The sequence below is a fragment of the Belonocnema kinseyi genome, chromosome 1 (genome assembly GCF_010883055.1).
Source record: "Belonocnema kinseyi isolate 2016_QV_RU_SX_M_011 chromosome 1, B_treatae_v1, whole genome shotgun sequence".
NCBI classification, from domain to species: Eukaryota; Metazoa; Arthropoda; class Insecta; order Hymenoptera; family Cynipidae; genus Belonocnema; species Belonocnema kinseyi.
In genome coordinates this window covers 182,662,909-182,669,101 of record NC_046657.1, presented here as the reverse complement: position 1 = coordinate 182,669,101, position 6,193 = coordinate 182,662,909, and positions in this window count along the sequence as shown.

Here is a 6,193-nt window from a genome sequence, read left to right as displayed (position 1 = left end):
TTTAAAGTTCTTCAGGAGTTTTAAATATATTTATAATGATTCTCATTTTGCGTAAAATTTATGTAAAATTCTGCAAAAGAATTGCCTTGAAAATCTTCCAGATTTTTTTACAATTTTATAAATCTTTTTAAATTTTTGTAATATTTTCGACACTGTAAACTTCCCGAAATAATAAAATGTTGAAACTTGAAAATCCCGAATTTAAAAATTCTAGAACAATGAAATTCTGGACAGTTTACAGTATTATCGAAATTGAAAATTCCCGAATAATAAAATTCCAGGCGGAATGCTGTCTAATGATAAAATATACAAACTAGAAAATTCCCGAATTCCAGCAATTGAGAAAACAGTTTGGTGATCAATATCATTTATTTATTAAATACACAATAATCAAATATTTTTATTATGGAAATTTTGTTTAATGTTTAATTTTTTTTTAACTATTGTTTTAATTTAAAATAACAATAATTGTATACAAATTTGATACAAACATAAATTTAAAACATGTGAGATTCAAATGATACAAACTTTGCAGGCTTCAATGCAGACTGATTTAACGCGACTTTTATTTTTATTTTTTTAAATAATACTTTTATTTTTGTGAGTGTTTTCTGTGATATGCAAAATACAATGCACATTTTCAAACATCTTTTTTCATCCAAAAATACATTTGTTCAATTACTGTTATTTTAAATTCAAACAATAATTTTTAGAAACTGTAGGCATTAAAAAAGTTTTTTCTTTGGTATAAATATTTTATTACTCTATTAAAAAGTTTTTTTTAACAAACTATTTTTTAATTGTTCAAATTAGGGAGTCGTCTAACCCGGATATTGTATAATTCGGAAATTTTCTGTCGGCAATTCTCAAATTCGGTAAGATTGTAAATTGTCGAGAATTTTCCAATTCGGGACTTTTATATTTCGACAATGTTATAATTTCGGAAATTTCGTAAATTGAAAAATAACCAAATAATAAAATTCCCGAAATTATAAAAGTCTTGAAATATGAAAGTCGAATTGGAAAATTCAAGCAAAATAAAATAAATAAAATTCCGGACAATAAGATATTACCGAATTAAAAAAATTCCCAAAGAAAATGTATTATAAAATATCTGTACCTTGTACCTTGTACCTTTTGACACAGATTTTTTATTTTAAGAATTGTATGTAAAAAGTGTACTATTTTTATTTTTATAACAAATATTTTTCTAAAATTAAATAGTTGCAATAAAAGTGTTTCGAAGAGATTTTTTAAAAATCTTTCGGGGAATAAAATTAGTATTTATAGGTCGACAAAGGTTTGTTTTCTTTAGCAAATTTAGCGAAGAAATCCATTCTATTTTTTGACAAATATTCTTTGTAAATCAATATTTTTCACAGAAAATTAGACCGAGTGATCCTCAATTATAATTTTATAAACGTGAAAAACCCACATTTCCATGTTTTCTATGAAAAACACAATCACTGAGTGACAGGACGAAATTGGAAACAATAAGAGTCAATTTATTCAGGAACAAGCTTTTTGAACAAAAATGACCTTGAGTGAACCTTTAATACATATTTGTTAATTTTGACAAAAATCAGGCGTTATTTTCTTACAAAAAAAAATTTGTGGGGGGTGACAAATTATCAAAAAATAAATAAAACTTGAAGTTTTACGATTTTAATTTGTAACTAAATAATTTGAAGGGTTTTAATTTAAAATTATTGAACACTTTCCATTCAAAAATTCAGATGACATATTTAAATAGCTTTAAATTTGAAATTATTCAATATACTGAAGACAACACATTTAAAATTTCTCAACTAGTAAGGCTTTAAATATTTTTGAAATTACTGTTATGGAGACACGTTTGAGCTACAATTATTCAATTTTAGAAGTTATAATATACAATCGTGAAAAACAAATAAAATGTTTTAATTAATTTATATTAAAAACAAAAAACCTTTGTATACTTCAATCTAAATGCAGCTGCAAATATTTAATTTGAAATGCGTTGAATTCAAGGTATATTTAAAAAAAAAACTGAAAGCAAAGGATCGACTTTCAAAAGAAGCGAAAGAGATTGCAAATGAACATGGAAAATGGTGTATTTTCGCATTTTTAAATTTAAACTTTTTCGCTTTGTAACAATTTCGAATCCCAGAATGTTATTTTTGTCCTAACCTATAACTTATAACGAAAATTCTGAAAATACAAACAATGAGGCTGTATTCTGAAAATGAAGCAATTTTAACGTTAAAATTCAAATTCTTAAACTGAAGGCCTAAAAATTTGCAAATTTTACAATTAGTGTTGTGTAAATCGTATTGGTAACTTAAAAGAGTTTAAATAGTTCTTAAATTAGTTTTTAATTTTTCTGAAGTTTACCTTTTTTACATACCCAGATGTCAAAAAAGCCTACCCAATTTTTTCAAATTTTAATCACTTATTTTCTAAGAAAAAATCACCCCCGTTTACCAGTGACTGAAATCGATTAGAAAAAAATCGCGAAGACCCAAGGATAAAAATTGAATGTCCAGCGAATTTTTAATTGTGATTATTGTGATTATCTTTAACCTTTTGATATCAAAAATTTCCATACAATTTTTTTTATTAATATTGTACGAAAAAATCAACAAGATCGAACGCCGAAATGATAATTAGAGCAAATTTTCTGTAATTCTCTGGAGACAGCTGAAATATCCCGAAAAATAAAATTCCGGACGCGATAAAACTCTCTGCCACGAAAAATAAAATTCCAAATTTAATAAAATTCCTGAACAGTTTATAATATTAACGAATTTGAAAATTTCCAAATAATAAACCTCTCCAAATAAAATTGTTTCTTAATCAATATTAATTATTTATTAAAAATACGATCATAAAATATCGTTATTAAATAAATTTTTGTTAAATATTTAAAGTGTTAAAAATTATTGTTTGAATTTAAAATTAAAATTATACAACAAATCTTACCGACAAATTAATATACAAAAACACGTGTTTTTTAACCAACATTGAGATATTTCGGAAGAACTTTTGTGATCTAAAAAATACTTTATCCATTTTCAACCAAAATATCTTATCAAGAAATATATTTTGTTTTAATCATTGTTATTTTATTTAAAGTTGTTTCTTTGGTATAAATATTTGATTATTTCAATTAAAAAAATATATTTGTCAAAGAAAAATGTTTTAAGCACTTGTCTATCTCGAAATGTCTTTCTATAATAGTTTTTTTTTAACATATGATTTTTCGAGAAAAAATTTTTTTATAATTAAAAAAAAGACTATGTACCGAAAACCTGGATCAAGCTTCAGATCTGAACAAATTCAGTGATACATACATGTCAAACTTTTCTAACCTCAAAATATCTTTTTACTGCTTTACCGTCATATTTGACTAAGAATGAGAAAACAAGAACTCGACTTCGTAATACGTGAGGGCAGCACCTCGATAGGGCAGAAAATGTGATGTCCTATATATATATATAATTCCCCACTTTGACGCCCCGTAACGCATCTACTTACTTATATATTATATTATAATTATGTTATATTATAATAGGCTTATTTATATCTTGATCCGCATTTGAAAGAAATTAAAGAAATTGGCGATTTTAATGATATTTGAATATTTCGCACAATTTAAAAATAAAAATATATATGCAATATCAGAATATTAATACTGCGATTAATATTTTGTTGGCTATGATATTGTTTCATTATATTGTGCATGTTATTGTACATAATAAAAATAAATTATGTGATATACTCGTATATGTAGAAAGAATGGAATCTTTTGAATTTTTAACTTTTAAAACTGAAGCTTGACAAATTTTAATTCAGAAATATTTTATTCAAACGCTCAATAATTCATACGTATACAATACAAACTTTTAACGCATTGTAATTTTACAATTTTTTAAATCAAATTATGTTAAAATACGAAATTAACTGAAATTTTTACAAATTAGTTTAAATTTTAGCCAAGTAGTTGGAATTTTTAATTAAAAAATGGTGTATTCTAAAACAAAAAAGTTTAATTCAATAAAAAAAGACCAATTTTACAGAAAAATTAATGAATCCTGAATCAAAACTAATAGATTGTCAGACAGAGAGTTGAGTTTTTATACATAAAAGATGGAATTTTTCTCAAACCAGAGGAATTTTTAAACCAGAAAGAAAAATTGGCTACAAAACGATTGAATTTTAAGCCCGAAAAAATTAATTTAAAACAAAACTTTCATTTTCAAACAAATAGTTGAATTTTCAACTAAAATGATGAATCTTCAACAAAAAAGTTTAAATTTTAAATAAAAACTGTTGAACTCATCCAAGAAGATATACATTTTACAAAAGACATGACTTTCCAGTCAATAAGGATTGTTTTTAAATTGTTGAATTTCTAAGCCAAAAAGATGATTTTTTTACAAAACTGTGTAAACTTTTTTTTAAACCGAGTAGTTCAAATACTTCTGGGTAAAAAATATAAACCAAAGCTATTATTTTCAATGCTTAGAATTGAAGAATAAATCAATACCTTTTTAAATGTTAAAGACTGAATCATTTTTATCAATAAAAATGGATTAATTACAATTTTTTGAATTGGAAACTTTTTAAACTATAAATTGAATTCTTTTATTTTAAGTCGCTTTATATTATTAATTAAAATTTTTTTTTATAAATGCAAACAGTTGAATTTAACTGTTTTTACTAAAAAAAAAACTTTTATCTTTTTTTTGATGATTCATCATTTTATTTAAAAATTATTGACTGAAAACTCAACTGTTTTGTAAAAAATGTGTCTCTTTGGATGAGTTCAACAGTTTTTAATAAAAAATTTAAACCTTTTCGTGTTAAAGATTCATAATTTTAGTTGAAGATTCATCTCCTTGGTTAAAAATGTAAGGATTTGGTTGAAACTTCATTTTTTTTTAGTTGAAAATTAAATTGTTTTGTTAGACAGTTCGATTTTCATGATTGTCAAATCGTAAATAAAACTTTTGAGTCTGGGTTTATAAATAAAAATGTAGAAATTAATAATATAAAGCGACTTAAAATAAAAGAATTCAATTTATAGTTTAAAAAGTTTCCAATTAAAAAAGAATTGTAATGAATCAATTTTTATTGCTAAAAATGATTCAGTCTTTAAGATTCAAAAATTTATTGATTTATTCTTCCATTCAAAGCATTGAAAATAATAGCTTTGGTTTATATTTTTTAACCAGAAGTATTTGAACTATTCGGTTTAAAAAAAGTTTACAAAGTTTTGTAAAAAAATCATCTTTTTGGCTTAGAAATTTAACAAGTTAAAAAAATCCTTATTGATTGAAAAGTCAACTCTTTTGTAAAATTTATATTTTCTTGGATGAGTTCAACAGGTTTTATTTAAAAATTTAAACTATTTTTGTTGAAGATTCATCATTTTAGTTGAAAATGTCACTATTTGTTTGAAAATGAAAGTTTTTTTTTAATTAATTTTTTCGGGCTTAAAATTCATTTGTTTTGTAGCAAATTTTTCTTTCTGGTTTGAAAATTCATCTATTACAAATATTTAGAAATAAGGGAAATGAGGCTAATGGAAAATAGGATAATTTTGACAAATTTAAATTTGAAACGAAAAAATGACGAACATTTTAATTCTAAATTTAAATTTACACAGCTTTGAATTATTTAAATAAAAACCAAGTATTTTTGAATTTGGTCAATATGTCATTATTTCCAATTTAACCGTTTCTATTATACAGATATTTAGAAATAAAGAATTTCAATTGAAAATGGTTTAATTTACAAAAGTTTAGATTAAAAATGACAAAATGTTGAACGCTTAAATTTTAATGTACACAATTTTGAATTATTTAAAATGAAAGAAAATAGTTTGGAATTTTGTTAATGTGAAATTGTTCTAATTTTAACCTTTTTATTGTAAAATTATACGGGGTTAACGCAACATCATAGAGTTTATTGAAATTATTTAGTATTTGAAACATTTTTGTTTTCTTTTAAAGCATGAGTAGAACTAAAAAAAAAGTCAATGTGAGGTTTGGAAATACTTCTCTAGACCTCTCGAAGATAAAGATGTCGCGATATGCACGTTTTGTCTCTACAAAATTCAACACTGCGGCAATACGACCAACTTATGGAAACGGGTCCGAGCGAAGCATTGATACAAAATAGATGGCACTTCAGGATCTTCTCAGATTAC